Source organism: Engystomops pustulosus, chromosome 3, assembly GCF_040894005.1.
Source record: "Engystomops pustulosus chromosome 3, aEngPut4.maternal, whole genome shotgun sequence".
NCBI classification, from domain to species: Eukaryota; Metazoa; Chordata; class Amphibia; order Anura; family Leptodactylidae; genus Engystomops; species Engystomops pustulosus.
In genome coordinates, this window is record NC_092413.1 from 151934491 (window position 1) to 151953428 (window position 18938).

At 41.7% G+C, this 18938-nt stretch overlaps 1 protein-coding gene across 4 annotated transcripts in view; it reads right to left on the bottom strand.

The window, feature by feature from the left end:
* The window catches only part of FGF12 (fibroblast growth factor 12), a 346268-nt gene that overhangs the window by 15883 nt on the left and 311447 nt on the right, over nucleotides 1-18938 (bottom strand). The gene's annotated exons all lie outside the window — the stretch shown is intronic.

Genomic DNA, 18938 nt, shown 5'->3' on the forward strand with positions numbered 1-18938 from the left:
CCCCAGTAGATAGGTAGCCACAGCACCGGACCCCCAAGAGATAGGTAGCCACAGCACCGGACCCACAAGAGATAGGTAGCCACAGCACAGGACCCCCAAGAGATATTAGCACATGCCCCTGGGGAGATGGGTTGCCACAGCATAGGACCCCCAATAGATAGGTAGCCACAGCACTGGACCCTCAAGAGATAGGTAGCCACTGCACATGCCCCCAATAGATAGGTAGCCACAGCACCGGACCCCCAAGAGATAGGTAGCCACAGCACAGGACCCACAAGAAATAGGTAGTCTTGGCACATGACCCTCAAGAGATAGGTAACTACAGCACAGGACCCCCAAGAGATAGGTAGCTACAGCACAGGACCCCAAGAGATAGGTAGCTACAGCACAGGACCCCCAAGAGATAGGTAGCTACAGCACAGGACCCCCAAGAGATAGGTAGCTACAGCACAGGACCCCCAAGAGATAGGTAGCCACAGCACAGGACCCCCAAGAGATAGGTAGCCACAGCACAGGACCCCCAAGAGATAGGTAGCCACTGCACAGGACCCCAAGAGATAAGTAGCTACAGCACAGGACCCCCAGTAGATAAATAGCTACAGCACAGGACCCCCAAGAGATAGGTAGCTACAGCACAGGACCCCCAAGAGATAGGTAGCCACAGCACAGGACCCCCAAGAGATAGGTAGCCACAGCACAGGACCCCCAGTAGATAGGTAGCGACAGCACAGGACCCCCAAGAGATAAGTAGCTACAGCACAGGACCCCCAAGAGATAGGTAGCTACAGCACAGGACCCCCAAGAGATACGTAGCCACAGCACATGCCCCCAGTATATAGGTAGCCACAGCACATGCCCCAGTAGATAGTTAGCCACAGCACATGCCCCTCTGTGTCACACTAAGTGATCAGCGCTATGTATATCTTAGACAGACACAGCGCTGATCACTATTTATTGAAGATCTGTCTGTGAGCCACAGGCAGCCATCAAAAGAGCCACATCTGGCTCCCGAGCCATAGGTTCCCTACACCTGGTATACAGCCTGCCCCCTGTACTATACAGAACTGCCCCCTGTACTATACAGAACTGCCCCCTGTACTATACAGAACTGCCCCCATCAGTATACAGCTTGTCCCCAGTAGTATACAGCCTGCCCCCATCAGTATACAGTCTGCCCTCAGTAGTATACAGCAACCCCTAGTAGTATACAGATAAAGAAATAAGCTTAATACTCACCCTCCGTTGTCCCCGATGTTCGTCGCGGCTCCCGATCCCCATCGCGGCTCCCGGCGGCTTCTTCACTCTTCTATCTTCTCTGGCCGGGAGATCGCGCCGGCCATCGCACACTATAATGCAGCGCTGTCGCGGCCGATGATGTCATCCGCGGCGACAGCGTCACATCACAGTGTGCGACGACCGGAAGATCGCGACTCTGCCGGCTAGAGAAGATAGAAGACAGAAGAGAAGACATGGGGAGCCGCGACAGGGATCAGGAGCCGCGACGAACATCGGGGACACCAGAGGGTGAGTATTATTATTTTTTTTTTAATCATTGACTCGTGTATAAGCCGAGGTTTTTCAGCACTTTTTTTGTAAATATATGTAAATGTAAACATGGATTAAAACAAAAAGGTCATTTTCTGGTGATACATTCCTTTAACCCCTTACCGACATGTGATGTAATACTACGTCACATGCCGGGTGCATGGGGAGGGCTCACGGGCTGAGCCCTCTCCATAGCCGGTAAGTCTTTGCTGCATAGTGCGATTGGTGCCAGCACCGTTCGCGGGTATTTTCCCGCTGATCACCGCCGGCGGTTTAAAAAAAGATGGCGGCGCCCCCATGTGCGGTGATCCGTCACCATGGAAGCCTCAGGTCTTCGGGTTAACCCATTCATTACAATGTGCTGTCAGCACATTGTAATGAATGAGGAGTAAAATTCCCATATACTGCCATACTGTAGTATGACAGTATGTAATAGGATTGTTCAGACAACCTAGGGTTAAAGTACCATAGTGAGTCTGAAAAACAGTACAAATAAAAATAAAAAAAAAAGTTAAAAAAATTATTAAAAAAACCCCTAAAAACTCAAAATAACCCCCCATTACCTAGAACTGATATAAATAAACAGTAAAAATAATAAACATATTAGGTATTGCCGCGTCCGAAAATGCCCGATCTATCAAAATAGTTTTTTTCACTGCATTTAACCCCGTAACGGAAAATTGCTCCCAAAGTAAAAAAATGTCACTTTTTTGCCACTTAAAAAAAAAATAAAAAATTCTATAAAAAGTGTTCAAAAGGTTGCACAGTCCTAAAAATGACAGCATTGTAAAAGTCATCAAAATCTGCAAAAAACGACACCTCCCAAAGCTCCGTACATCAAAGTATAAAAAAGTTATTAGCGCAAGAAGATGGCAAAATCCCCCCCAAATTTTTTTGTACAGGAGGTTTTAATTTTTGTAAATGTATGAAAACATTATAAAACCTATACAAATTTGGTATCGCCGTAATCGTACCGACCCAAAGAATAAAGTAGACATGTCATTTGGGGCATACAGTGAAATCCTTAAAATCCAAGCCCACTAGAATACGGCGCAAATTCGTTTTTTTACCAATTTCTCTGCATTTCGAATTTTTTTCCCTGCTTTCTAGTACACGGCATGGAATATTTAATACCATCATTTTGAAGTGTAATTTGTTACGCAGAAAATAAGCCATAACACCGCTCTGTACATGGAAAAATTAAAATGTATAGATTTTTGATGGTAGGGAGTAAAAAATGAAAACGCAAAAACGCAAAAGGGCTACGGCATTAAGGGGTTAAAGAATGCGACTGGGTAAACGAAATGGATCTCCTTCTTAAATTCCATATATTTCTGGATGGTAGAAATGAGTAAAATACATTAGGTTACAGCTTTGAGCATTCTTACTTACAGTCTATCATTATTCTACAATACAATCTACAACATTCATGAGACAGCAAGGTTATCATAAATATCCCAGTCCTACATCACAGTGACAATAAATCTGATATGGAATAATGCTATGGATATGTACTGTGAAGAGTAAAGACTGGAAATAAATCTTCATATTATATGTGATATGTGAAGTATAAGGCGATTAACTGTATTTATTATATATGAAAAACAGCAATAAATTATTATAAAGATACATTGTGGTCAAACACACCATAAGACAACGCAATGCTAAACCTTTTTTTTTTAAGAAATATTAGTTGCAGTTTGAGTGTCAGGACCCTTACTGAGCGGGGGTTGGGAGCAGTGATTGATGTTACTGAGCGGGGGTTGGGGAGCGGTGATTAATGTTACTGGGCGGTGATTGAGGTTACTGGGCGGGGGGTGATGTTACGGGGTAGGTCTATAGATGTGTTACTGGGGGTTTAGCGGCTGTATATAGATGTATTACTGGGGGAGGTTGGCGGCTGTATATAAATTTATTACTGGGGGGTTAGCGGCCGTATGTAGATGTATTACTGGAGAGTGGGCGGCTGTATGAAGATCTATTAGTGGGGGGTTATCAGCCATATGTAAATTTATTATTTGGGGGTCCGGGGTGAGTATTAAGTTTTTTATTTTTAATGCGCTTGGCAGGGGGCTGGCTGCCTGTATACTACATGGGAGCTGGCTAGGGCTGGCTAGCTGTATACTACATGGGGGCTGGCTAGCTGTATACTACATGGGGGCTGGCTAGCTGTATACTACATGGGGGCTGGCTAGCTGTATACTACATGGGGGCTGGCTAGCTGTATACTACATGGGGGCTGGCTAGCTGTATACAACATGGGGGCTGGCTAGCTGTATACTACATGGGGGCTGGCTAGCTGTATACTACACGGGGGCTGGCTAGCTGTATACTACACGGGGGCTGGCTAGCTGTATACTACACGGGGGCTGGCTAGCTGTATACTACACGGGGGCTGGCTAGCTGTATACTACACGGGGGCTGGCTAGCTGTATACTACACGGGGGCTGGCTAGCTGTATACTACACGGGGGCTGGCTAGCTGTATACTACACGGGGGCTGGCTAGCTGTATACTACACGGGGGCTGGCTAGCTGTATACTACACCCTCGGCTTATACTCAAGTCAATAGGTTTTCCCAGTTTTTGGTGGTAAAATTAGGGGTCTTGGCTTATACTCGAGTATATACGGTAGATGTATTACTTGGGGGTTGGCGGCTGTATGAAGATGTATTACTGGGGCTTCCACTAACCTTATTCTGGGCCTGTGTGTGCCCGTTTCCCAACCCTGTAACTGGGATGAACAATACCAAAATATGTCTTAAGCTGCTTTAGGCTGGCATTTTGGCCAGGTCAGCAAATCTACTCAAAGAGGTAGTGTAGATTTATACTAGAATAAGAAATGAGCGAGCACTAAAATGCTCAAGCAAATGCTCAAAGCATTTTTCACTGAAAGAACACATTGAAAGAACACTGAAGAACACATTGCTGATGTTTTCACTGTAAGAACACATTGAAAGTACACTGAAGAACACATTGCAGATGTTTCCGTACATCTGCAATGTGTTCTTCACACATATTGTTCTTCACATACTATTCTGAAGAACACTTTTCGGCACCCGTGTCTTCGGATAAGTTAGCAGATGTACAGAAACATCTGCAATGTGTTCTTCACTTAAATAATCCTGTGTTCACTATTTTCATTGTGTTCTTCACTGTGTTTCCTTAAGTAAATGCTCGATCTCGAACAGGCGAGATACTCGTCCAAGCAACGGGCCGTTTCGAGTATGCTAATACTCGAACGAGCATCAAGCTCGGACGAGTATACTCGCTCATCTCTAACTAGAATATATGCTACTTTCTGCTGCAACATTTAGTAAATGCATCAGGTTGTGGGGAACAGAACCTTCCCAAGTATTATTCACTTTTGCATGTAAAAGTGGTATGAAGTTAGCGGTACGTTTTTTCCTATGTATATATAAAACAGGCTACATTGGTCAAAAAACAAAAATAATTGTTAGAAACCAAACAAAGAGAAAGTTCTAGCCTTACTGTTACTAATGCTTACTTTTACTATAGCTTCAGCACCAGATAAGTCTAATTTGTATTTGGTGCTCAAGAACTATATTTATATATGAAATCCCGTCTCTTTAAATTTCTTTGCTCATTTTCATAGGACTATGGAGTAGATTTATTTGATAAGAGTCTGAAGGGGGGGGGGGGGTGTCACTTTGAGTTATCCCATCTTTAGTTCTATAGTATACTTCCCAAACATTCTGGATCTGGCAGAACAATCCCAGATTTCAGGATTTTGCTGGCACCAATCGTGGCAGTAAACCTGTTATGTGCCGGGGTCAAACACGACCGCGGCACCTAACTCACCATTACATGGACTCGGCCATCTTGGATGGATGATTGCAACCCCCGTGATGTCATCGGAGGTCGGTGATCTGTTGCCATGGCAGCCTACAGTCTCATTGAGACTCGCCATGTGTAATGATCTCATCAGTAATATTGCTATATACTGCAAGACAGTAGTATTGCAGTATATAGTATTAGCAATCAGAAACTGCAGGGTTGAAGTACCCTGGAAGGTCTGAAATAATGGTAAAAAAAAAAAAAGTTTAAATCACCCCCCTTTCCCTAGATCACATATAAAACTAAATAAACACCAAGAATCATAAACATGTTAGGTCTCACCACTGCCCAAAATGTCAGATCTATCAAAATATAACAACGATTATTCCCGGCGTTCAACCCTGTAACGAAAAAGTCGAAAGTGCCACTTTTTTGCCATTTTAAAAAAAGATAAAAAATTTATAAAGAGTGATCAAAATGCCATACAGTCCTCAAAATGGTAGCATTAAAAATGGTATCAAAAGTTACAAAAATGACACCACCCACAGCTCCGTACACTAAAGTATGAAAAAGTTATTAGCACCAAACATGGCAAAATGAAGATTTTTTTTTTTGTACAGGATGTTTTCATTCTTGTAAACGTATGAAACATTATAAAACCTAAATAAATTTGGTATCCCTGTGATCGCACTGACCCAAAGAATAAAAGTAGACATGTCATTTGGGGCACACAGTGAAATAAGGTGTAAATACATTCTTTCACCAATTTCCTTGCATTTGGAATTTTTTTCCCCACCTCCCAGTACTATGACGTGCAATTTGTTGCACGCAGAAAACAAGCCCTCAGAATGCGCTTTATATGGAAATAATGTATGGACTTTTGAATGTGAGGAGTGAAAAATGAAAACACGAAAAGGAAAAAGGGCCTTCTCGTAAAGGAGTTAAATGGGGGCCCTTCCATTTAATATGTCACCAGAACTGTGTTTCTAGGTGTCAGGGTTCAGGATATATAGCCGTTTGAAATGTGCCCCCCTCCAGCCTGTCAGGTGAAGACAGCATATAGAAGGAGCTGCAGGAAAGAATTTACGTACAGTTTGCAGAAGTACATGCACCCTCTGCATTTCTAGCCGAACTGAAATGGTGATAGAATGATGCTGAACATATTTTGGTAAATTTTTATTCAGTTATGCTATTTATTAAAAAAAAGTAGCAAACGGAGCTGTCGAGGACCTGCTGCAAACATGAAGACAGAAGAGGAGCTGCCCGGGTCCGTCGGAATGGTGAGTACTGAGTTTATTTTTTTTATATACCAGAGTGTAAGCCGAGTGGGAAATTTTCCGCACAAAAATTGTGCTGAAAAACTCGGCTTAAACTCAAGTATATACGGTATTTAAAAAACTATCCTATCAAGTTAAAATGTCATGAAAAAAAATCTAAGTAATTTGATATGTAAAGCTTTTCCAAAAGATATTGTTTAAAGAAGTGCACAGCAGAAGTGCAACAATTGACCTGGACATTCAGGCATCAATGACCCTAAGTCATGAAGGGGGTATTTAATGTGAGTGGGGGTTGGAACATGCATTTTCAGGAGGGCTACAATGTAAGGGGGGGGCATAGTGTGAGGGGAACCTACTAGCAGCGACACAAGAGGTGGAGCTGCTGGGAGGGGAACAATAAATGGGATGTGACTTGGTGGGGCACAATATTAAGAAATGCTGGGGTGGGGGGTACAATAATATAGGAAGCTGCTTTGTGGTGTACAATAAGAGGGGTCTTTAATACAGTGATGAGCCGGAGAGAGCACAATATCAGGGGTCTACAATGTGAAGCTGCCTTTACATGAACGTATGCCAGGCGGCCAAGGAGAGGAGGAGGGGTGACCCTTCCCCATAGAAATGCATTGCGCATGGGGTGTAACATGGGGTAAGATAAAACATGTCCCATCTTTTCCCCGTGTACGGAGCCACATGTGTGCGCCACCATTGCTCCGTGCGACCATTGCAGTCTATGGGGGCCGCAATCTTGCAGCTGTACATGCACCCCCCATACAGTATAGTGTATGTAGCCTGAAACATGTTAAAATATCAAGGCTTCATAACTATTATAGCCCATCCCTATCAGAAAGAAAAGAAAACTTTTAGTAAAGAAAAGTTTTACGAAGAGACTTGTTTCTAATATTAAAGGAAACCTACCATTTCAAATGGTAGGTTTAAGCTGTAAACACCGAGCACCAGCTCAGGGTGAGCTGGTGCCGGTGCTTAGTTTCGTTAGTTTCGATACCGCGGTTTTAACACTTTTTAAACTTTATAGCAGAAGCCGCTTCGGCGCTGCACGCGACCGTGCGCGCGCAACGCCTGTGGCATTTCCTATGTAGGTGCGCGCACGATCGTGCGCACGCAGCGCCGAAGCAGTTTATGCTATAAAGTTTAAAAAGTGTTAAAACCGCGATACCGCGGTTTTAACACTAACGAAACTAAGCCCCGGCACCAGCTCACCCTGAGCTGGTGCTCGGTGTTTACAGCTTAAACCTACCATTTGAAATGGTAGGTTTCCTTTAAATAACTGACATACCTACAATAAATACAGAAAAATTAAACTCCCCAAAAATGTACCTGTCTGTGATATCATCCTTCCTATGTCATATATAGTTTAAGACAAATGTTTTTGGGTGGTGAATAATCACCAGTATGTTCTTACATAAATACAACCTGGATGTGAAAAGCTGCAGGACTTTCTCATTGTGCTATAGTGAAATGTCACCATCACTGCTGGAAAGATGGCAGATACACATGAGGAGCTTGAGAGCCGGAAATGTTAGAGTTCTCTTTACTGGAGCAGGTTACATAGATATACCACTTTGTGATTTATGAATGGCTGCATTGAAAATGACACTTTCACCTTCATAAAATGAAGGGAGAAATACAGCTGCAGTACAATGAAGCGCAGGCTACTTTCTGATAATATACACTGAATGATTAGACAGGGCAATCTAGATTTTATGTTCTGCTTACTATTATTTCCTTCACTTCAAAGGATTCAAAAACTCTCCAAGATTGGGGGGTTCTCCCATTTCTTATAATTTGGTATTTGGTAAATAATGAGGGGCAAACTTTGAATAGAGAAAGTATATGCAAGTAAACATAATTGTTTCAAAAGAAGTTCAGTTCTATTTATAGTCTACTGAACCTGTAATAGAAACTGCAGAGCTGAAAGGCAACATATCGTGTCAGCGATGCTGTATGGCTGGCAGACAGGGGATCCTTGCATCATATTACTGAATGACTCCCGCTTGTTGCACTATGTTTGTTTGATCACACAATCACAAGGGCCCGTTTCCACACGTTAAACACATTTATGTGCAGCTGCCCACCAGCACAGCCATCTCTTCATCAATTTCTATAAGGAAAATAGCCACAAACTCATTGACAAGCTAATGAGAAACTAATCATCAGATAGTATAGTGTGCTCCTTTTACATAAAGATAGATAAGTAAAACCCTTTAAGGTTGGGGTCACATTACTGCTGCACATTTCCAATGTTCTGAAACTCCTTTGATTTGGCCCTTGTATGTATATTTAGAAATTCTATGTAGGTGATCCCCTTTTTACAGTGTTTGTGGTTGGGACCTGATGAAGCGAGCAGTGCGCCCCTGAAATGCACGTGGATAAAAATATCATTTTTTGAAGTACAGAAGAGCATCCTGAGTGTTTCTGGGTTTTCCACTAATCCGATTAACAGCTTGAACATCCAGTCCAGATTGGATTTGGACACCAGGTGATGCTGTAGCTCCCCTACCCAGAAATCTCTTTGAGGACTTTGACCCCCTTTACAGATGGGCAGCAGTCTTTTCATATAGAACTGCTGACTACCTTGTTTTATACACACACACACATACATATATTAGATATATCTACCTATGTACAGTATGTATATATCTAATCTATGTATATATCTATTTTATCTATATACACACACACATACATACACCTTTGTGCTGTGTGGTTTATTGTTTATATCTGTATTATGAATGGTCTATGACGTCTGTATGGTCTGCTACAACTTGCTCCTATATATTTTTTCTTAAAAGCAGCGCATGTTACTATTGCCGTGGCTCACATTGAAGAATTAGGCTTTGCTGTTTTACAACCTGCACTCATTTACCGCATGGAGAACCGCAGAGATAAATGTATAGTAATTCCATTAGATATTTTTCATGCTTCAGGGAGAAAAAAAAATCTCCATCATACAGTCTGCCTCGGTCTCACTTTGCAGGTTTATGATCCAAAAGGCAATTCAATGGTAATGTGCTTGATGCTACTCCACAGATTTGTATAAACTTTTTCTCCCTGAAATGTTTCAAACATACAAAAGCTCACAGTAGATTTTATGGCTACAATTAATAGCTTTATTATCATGGCAAATCTTTCAGAGCAGATAAATCCATACACATTTCTTCTCTTACCAGACACAAAAATTGCTAAATTTCTGTTAATGTAAAATAAAAAACATGTTTCTGAAACTGCTGTATTTGTGGAAAAAAGGTAGAATTTAGATTACCAATACTGAAAAACAAAAGACTTGAAATTATATTTCATGAAGTTGACATGTAAAGGTCACCTACGAAAGTCAGACAAGTTCCATTGAAGCTGTTATTTATGGGAAAGCGCTGCATTTTCCATGAAGCACATGGATATATCATCAGCAAGGTTATTAAACGGACACCATATATTCACACAAGTGGCAAGTACAAGGATTTCTTTCAGATCTACATGCTTAATGTGAATACAGCAGTCCCTGTAAGCACATTCCAGCAAATAGTTGATATTGTTTATGAAATGAAAAAGTTATATAAATTTCCTATATACTTTATCAATTCTTAAAGTTTTTTCTAGATCTCCGCTAGCCGTCATGTAACAGGAATGATCATTCTTTACTTCCTGTAGATATAAACTGGTTCATGGTCATGTGATGTCATATTGAATTAAATTAGAGATTGTGTTATTATGTTAACCTGAGTATATTTAAAAGAAATCTAACTGGTGCAGGCAGCCGGTGTCATCACTTAGCTCTTGGCACTTCTTGCGCATGCGCCCTCACTTAATCTCAGACAGCCAAATATATATATGTGTGTGTAGCTGCCAGCTGCGCAATATTAAGTGACAGCGCATGTGAGGCACTGCGGCATCTCATTCAAGAATCTCATTGAATTTTCTGCTAAGTAAATCCACTGCACGTCACATAATAGGTTTATCCAGGGTCTTTATTGTGACTGGCCTGGCAGCTTTCATCACATGGAGGAGCATGGAATACGTATTGTAAACTAGCAATAATATACTACACATATCCATAAAGTGAATAGTCTTTGCTGTTTAAGCACTAAGGATTAATAGCTTCCAAGCTGTGAAGATAAGTGTCCTGACAGCAGGGGTTGGGGAGGGGTGGACTGTAGGGTAGAGTGCAGAGAGTGAGGCAGAAAATGATTGAGGGACTTGGAGAGGGATAAGGGTGATGCCACACATGGCGTTTTGAAACAATTTTTGGTCCGTTTTTAGGCACTCCATTAAAAAACGCATGCAATTTTTTAAAAAACGTATCATTTTTTGACAGGTTTTACCAATTATCTTAATTAAAACTGGTCAAAAAGGAAAGAGTTTTCAAAAAACCGCATGCATTTTTTAAAAACTGACCAAAAACTGGTTCAAAAAGCCATGTGTGGCATCACCCTAAGGGCTCCCCTGTTCTCCACTATTTGCAGGAGAATTCTGCATCTACAGAGATGCACGGCTCCTGTTAGCTACACACAGAGCCGCATCACATGGCCTCCCCCTTCCTCTAGATTGAGCAGGGAGAAGCTTCCCCTCCTCTCCAGAAGTTAACATTTTTAGAATTTCTTGTATAAACTATGGTCTTACTTTGATAATCAGCACACACAGAGGAGACAACAACTGCAGCGACAGGCTACAACGAGGATGATAGCAAAGAAACAGCTAGAAATAGGTAATGAAAGTAAAAGGGAAAAGTAGTCCTACATGACCAGAGCCATTTATTTGTGAAAAAAAATTATCAGAGTTTAGCTTAAACAATACATATTTGTGATAATGTTGTAACTATGTTATAGCCAAGAATAACATCATTTTCTAACAACAAATACAGATTTTCTTAACAACAGCTTTAAATTTAATAGATGGATAGATAGATCTTGTTATGCAAAGTACAGAAACATTTAGGGCTTTCCGTTGCTCTATACCAAGGACTAACTCATTAAACACTGCAGCTTTCCCTTGTGACGTGAGTGGATCAATTATAAGTTGCCAGATGGAGGCTTCACAAAAAGCAAGAGTTTTTCTTAGCAGTAATCACCTGAGATCTTTATTCACTGGCGACCCAATTAAAATGCCTTGGCACAAATGAAGGACAAACATTTTAATGATAATGATATTTGACGGCATATGATGATATACATATATAACTCATCACACTGGATCTCATGATAGAAAAGTGAGATGTAATTAACCCTTTGCCAGACATCTACCACCAGGATGAATGATTGTAAAACCAAGCCCACTGACATGCTGGTGTGCGCCTCCCCAGGACCCACACTTCTTTTAGCTCCATATTTCCTTGTTTTTAAATTTGAATTAAAAAAAAACTTAAATTATGTAAATGAGCCTAAGGGGCACCATTAACACCTAAGGAGCCCAGAGGACCTGGTGCATTTGCAATACTTTAAAAACTTTAAAACAGAAAAGAGATATCCATAAGAAGCAATGAAAGCTGACGTTTAGTGGTATTTAATAGATGGAGGAACCACCAAATTGCAAATTAAAGCTCCTAACCACTATAAATTTCCAGTGTACAGATCCAGAGTGAGGACAAAACAATGACTCTATTGAAACATCTGAAGTCCCATACACCCACAGGCCGATGTTCACACGTAGCGTGCCACCATTGGCACCTACGGGTGGGCAGGGCTTCAGAAACTGCATTAATGTGACACTGGCTGGATCTTGAATATTCACTCCAGGAGTAGTAGAGAAATGGAAAGTGCAGCCCAAAAAGAGGGTACTTCTTTATTAACTAATAAAAACAACAATACAGCAAAATATGCAGCACCCATAGAGAGTCAACTAGTATACTATTATAGCTTGATCACAATGCTCTGAAAGGTGTTAGAGGTGCTTATGTCTGATATTAATGTCATTAACCCCTTAAGGACGGAGGGTTTTTCGGCTCATTTCTCGCTCTCCAACTTCAAAAATCCATAACTTTTTCATTTTTACGTGTACAGACCTGTGTGAGGGCTTATTTTGTGCGTAACAAATTTTACTTTCCCGTAATGTTATTTATTTTAACATGCCGTGTACTGCGAAGCTGAAAAAAAATTCCAAATGTGGAAAAATTGAAAAAAAAACGTACGTGCGTCACGTTCTTGTGGGCTCAGTTTTTACGACTTTCACTCTTCGCTCCAAATAACACGCCTACTTTATTCTTTGGTTCGGTGCGATCGCGGTGATACCAAATTTATACAGGTTTATTGTGTTTTAATACATTTTCAAAAAATTAACGAATGTGTACAAAAAAGAAAAATTTTTTTTTGCCATATTCTGACGCTAATAACTTTTTCATACTTTGGCGCACGGAGATGTGTGAGGGGTCATTTTTTGCGAAATGAGGCGACGTTTTCATTGCTACCGTTTTGAGGTCTGTGCGACATTTTGATCATTTTTAATTTCATTTTTTATGTTATGTAAAAAGGTGTAAAAGTCGCATTTCAGACATTTGGGCGCCATTTCCCGCCTCGGAGGTCACCGCCGGCCGTAACCGTTTTTATATTTTGATAGATCGGGCATTTTGGGACGCGGCGATACCTAATATGTCTGTGATTTTTACTGTTTGTTATGTTTTATATCCGTTCTAGGGAAAGGGGGGTGATTTGAACTTTTAATATTTTATTAATTTTTTTTATTTTTTAAACTTTTTTTTTTCACTATCTTTTAGACCATCTAGGGTACATTAACCCTAGATGGTCAGATCGCTGCTACCATATACTGCAATACTTCTGTATTGCAATATATGGCATTTTTGCAGCACATTCATTACAATGAGCCACTGGCTCATTGTAACGAATATGCAGCTGCCAGATAGCCTCGTGTCAAAAGAAGACACGAGGCTACCATGGCAACTGATCGCCGCCCCCCGATGACGTTCGGGGGCGTGGCGATCGAAAAAAAGATGGCGGCGCCCACGCGCCGCCGTCTTTTAAACGCCGCCGGCGACTTTGCCGGCGACGTTTAGGGGGTTAATAGCCGCGATCGGTGCAAGCACCGACCGCGGTTATTAGCAGTGGGGGTTTTGTGCAAAATGCAAAAACCCCCACCTCTGTATGAAGAGGACTCAGCCCGTGAGCCCTCTTCATACATCCCTTATACCTCTGCGCCGTAGAGCTACGGCGCAGAGCGTTAAGGGGTTAATATCTTGCCATTAAGTTGTTTCTTTGATTAACTCAGTGCTGCAAGTCCAGTCCATAGATTGGTTTACCTGATGTTTATCAGATGGTTTCATGGGAGGGGAGGAGCTGCTGCTCCCTGCCCATAGAGGAGGAGGTCATGTGACAGAGCTCTATGTGCATGAAGCAGTGCTGGATGTGTGAATGCAGTTGTCAGCTGCAAGATCTCCTTGTTCATTATCAGTCTCTCCATCCAAGTCTGTGATTGTACAGAACTTTCTCTCTCTCTCCTCATGCTGCTCCCTCCCCCACCTTGTTATAGGCAGTATCAGCTCTGTGCATATAAGCTGTTAACCCTTAGTGCTCACACAACACAGTATATAGACTGCATGAAACTGGTGTACTTGGATTTCTCCCACTCATTACAGAGAGATTTATCAGAGAGGAAATATTTACAGCTAGTTTCTCTTGGTTTCTCAGCTTTCATTTTCCACAGGAGTTTATAAAATGAAAGCTTAGCTGTGATTAGTTGCTATGAGAAAACAGAACAAATTCTCACAATTCTGATAAATCCAGATTGTTATTGCTCTTAGACAAATTATATGAAGGAGTAATAGAGGAATGTCACATCAGGACAGATTTTTGCTTGTATTAGGATTTACGACTATAGAGGGTGCATTCACACTTTGCAGTTAAAACTGCATCGCAATCAGCTTTGAGGTGGTTTTAGGTGACTTTTTATTAATTGAACAGGTTAAAGACATGAACTGAACAAATGAATTTGATTTTGAAATGGAAACCTGCTCCACAAATGTCATTCACCCGTTCAGTTCATGTCTTTCACCTGTTCAATTGACAAAACTGCACCTAAAACCACCTCAAAGCTGATTGCGATACAGTTTTGCGAATGAGGGAGAAAATACTGGCTCTGTACCATAGGTCCTCTGCAAGAGTTAAAGTGAATGGGTCACTGTCCCTACCGTTTTCGATCTCAAATGGGACAAGACAGGGTTGCCCCTTGTCACCCTTCCTATACATACTAGTGATGGAGTCTCTGGCCATAGCGTTGAGGAATAATCCTGACATCAAAGGGCTCCAGGTCGGACAGACGAACAACAAGATGTCTCTTTTTGCGGACGACTTGTTACTGTATGTGACCAATCCCCAAATCTCTCTCCCGTCAATATTGATGGAATTTGAGACATTTGGCAGACTGAGTAACTTCAAAGTCAATTTACAGAAATCAGAATTGCTAAACATATTTCTTTCACAGGCAGAATCAGAGAATCTGGCGTCGAACTTCCCCTTTAGATGGGCCAGCACTTCAATTAAATATCTAGGGGTGCAAATCTCTGCAGATCCATGCGGCTTATACTCCCTCAATTATGAACAATTACTGAAATCCGTCATCGCTGACTTAACTAAGTGGAGGGGATTGATTCTTTCATGGTTTGGGAAGATTAATGTCCTAAAAATGGATATTCTCCCCCGACTACTATATTTGTGTCAGACGGTACCCATGGACATTCCACGCGCCTTTTTTGCGACTCTCCACAAAATATCACGTCAATTCATATGGCGAGATTCTACACCTCGCATACGAAGGAGCCTCTTAATGAGACCTAAGCGTTCAAGGGGGTGGGGGGGCGGGACTACTGGACTTTGTTACTTACCATAGAGCAGCAGTGGGTGCATGTATACTAGACCTTTTTCATCATAAAAAAGACAAAATTTGGGTTCGGTCAGAACTGGAGCTCTCATCTCCTCATGCCCTGGGCTTCTTATGGCTTCCTCAATCTGTCGCACTCCAATCTCTCCCGCTCTCTTTCATGTTAAAAAAAATTGTTATGAATCTGGAGGAAGTTTGCGCTCGCACAGGAAATAATCTCAGTCCTTGGTCCTATGACTCCCCTCCTGGGAAATCCTCAATTTGAACCAGGGATTCAAGCTAGCTCGTTTCTGGGTTTGGGCAGAATACTTTACCTAGAATTAAAGATGTAGTGTCTGAAGATGGCATCCGCCCATTGGTTGACATAGGCGCGGGAAACCGCCCAGGTCGCTGGCTTCAATACCTCCAACTGAAGAATTTCGTATCCACACTTGCACCAACCCCTGCACTAACATCTACTCTCACAACATTTGAGGAACTCTGTCTTACCAATGTTCCCCTTACACATACCATTTAGACTGCTATATGGTGTCTCCCTGGCAAAGGAGACTGGAGACGCAAGACCGTATTATGCTAGGGCATGGGAAACAGCAATTGGTAAGGAACTGTCAATGGAACAGTGGGACACAGTGTACACATTAACGCATGCCCTGTGCTCGTCATGCAGGCTACAAGAGCTTAACTTTAAAATCCTTTCAGGTTGGTACCGTACACCGGTCAGATTGAAACAAATCTATCCTCATGTCTCAGATCTTTGTTGGCGGTGTGAAATTGAAACAGGCACAATGTTACACATATGATGGAGCTGCCCCCTAATTGCACCTCTCTGGAGCGATATCAACCGCTTATACAATGCTGTAACTAAATCTCACCTGACTTTTGCACCGGAACAGGCCTTGCTTTCTGTACTCCCTGGCCCAATCTCAAAAATTAAAAAAGGGCCTGCTGAGACACTTCTTGGTTGCTACACGCCAGATTATCCCCAGGTGTTGGAGGTCGACCACATTTCCTTCAAGAGCTGACTGGGTGGCTGCTATGGCTCACATCCAAAGGATGGAAGAGCTCAAGGCTGTAGATGAGGACAGGGTAACAGTGTTCTACTCTACTTGGTCTGCTTGGATGTCCTTTAAAGATTCACCTGCTCTATCCACTTGGGTATCGTCTGGAGTGGTTTCTTAAATCTGTGTACACATACCCATTTTCTAGACACTACCTCTTTCTGGCACTTATTTTGTTCCCGATGTAATGTATAATCTAATTCTTTGTGACACTATTTGTTGAATGTATGTGTGTGAGAATGTAGACGTCTTTGTTTAGTATAATACTACTTAGGCTTATTATATTATCACCTTGGCTCTGGTCTGCTTGATGCTAACCACTTATCTCAACTAATGCAACCTCATACCCTACAGGGCACATAGCTCAGAGATTTAAGTTGCTTCATCATACTATTATATAATCCACGTGACAAAATGTTCTATTACTGTATTTTGAAATGCCTAAGTAAGGAGTTGTATAACTTGTTTTGTACTTTTTTCAATAAATGTTTATTGGCCATAAAGCTGATTGCGATGCAGTTTTAACTGCAATGTGTGATCGTACCCTTACCCACTTATGCCAACTCCATGCTAAGTTGGTGTGATGTGAAGGGGGCTATGCCGAGCAGTGAAGTGGTCTGACAGCAATAAACATCACCCCAGAAACCAGATACTACATTCAGAGAAGACAAATACTGGAGACCCCAGAGCTTAAAACTCCTATTGCTATAAACCCACAAAGATGACAAAAATACCGGAGACCCCATTAGCAGACCGAAAAATAAATTCTCATTTCCTGATGAGCCAGCATCAGGACCCAGAGCAGAACTACGCCAGTTAAGGTAGAGGGGCCAAGGAGCAGTACAGTACAGCTGACAAGTACTTACCACTTCTCCTATTCCCCTGGTCTGCTCTGCATCCTTAACCCAACACATAGAAGGAGTAACAAAAGTCAGGAAACAGAGCGGAGCAGCTGGACAGAACCCAGGACCAGTGAGGACTCCTGAGAGGCTCTTCAGTGAAGACGCCTTATTTCCATTTTAGTGATTTTATGATTATTTATTAATGTGCACCAGACTACGATTTGTGATGCTGGGGCAACTGAATTTGTTAAAAAAAATTTTTTTATGGGGGGTGGAGGGGCATAACACTTTATTTTACTTTTTTAATTAATTTTTTTTTTTTTTGAAGGGAGGGATTAATTACAATTTTTTCAACATGTGTTCATGTGTTCCCTGCTTTTTTTATACACAGTTTACATAGCCCATTGGATCACTGTAATCAGTGGTCTACAGAGACATGGAGAGGATGCACATCACATCTTTCCTTCATTCCTCTGACCCCCTCAGCACACTGTATGACGGCTGTATACAGGGGCCGCTGTGACTGATGATACCAGCATCCTGTCACAGTAAGGATCAGGCTGTTAGTGTGACAGCCCGATCATGCCGATGGCTCTGTGCACATGTGAGCACAACGCCAAGGGCACAGGCAGGGTTCCTCTTGGCCACAGGTAAGTAAAGCTTATGTGACAGGAACACTGTTGAGGTCACATGACCGTACCCGGCCAACAGGATCAGAAAAGGGCTTTTTGGAGGAAGTAAAACTGCCTGTATAGGCATCCATGTGTATACAGGTGGTATTGCGACCTATGCTTAAATGTATATGACAACGTAATGCAAACAAGCTATCAACCACAGTACGAATTCCCAGTTTTAAATTAGAAAGAATGCATGCACCAAAATCTGCATGACATTTGCGCACCCTTAACAAGGCCTTAGAGATGTCCACTTGCATTTTAGCCATTACTGGTCTTGTGACTCCATCTTATAATATTACTATAATAGATATGCTATCCTCCCCATGAAAAACAAAATTTAATGCTCAATAATGAGACAGCTGAAAATTGACATCTTTATATTTTTTCTAAGTTTGACAATCTTAATGAACTGCAGACTCAGCTGTTCCTGTAATGCAATCGTTTTATGGCTTTTCTTGTTGGCTCTACTGGAAGGAAATTTTGATAAATGACTTCCAGGAAGTTTTCCAAGTCAGTTCTCCAAGGAAAGAGCAGCACATAACCCGTAAAACAGGTGACCACTTGTGTATGTATCATCAGGCATATAATGTAGAAGAATAAATTGCTTGTCTATGGAGAAACTGCCCAGTTCTTCAAAGATAAATTACTCCAACCAATGCAATAAACGTGATTCTATGCAAATCTAACATGTGCAATCTCTAGAGCAGCTTCCGTGATTCTAAATATTATCAGTCAAACTCAAAGCATGCCAATTTCTTATGCAGTGTTTAACAAACCTCATATTTCATGATCATAGGCCGAAATAACCAGAATCATGTGACACACGTGATGAGAGCCAAATATATGAAGTTGTTTTCTAATGAACTGCATGTGTTACCTTTACAGGCATCTTTATAGTGCAAATA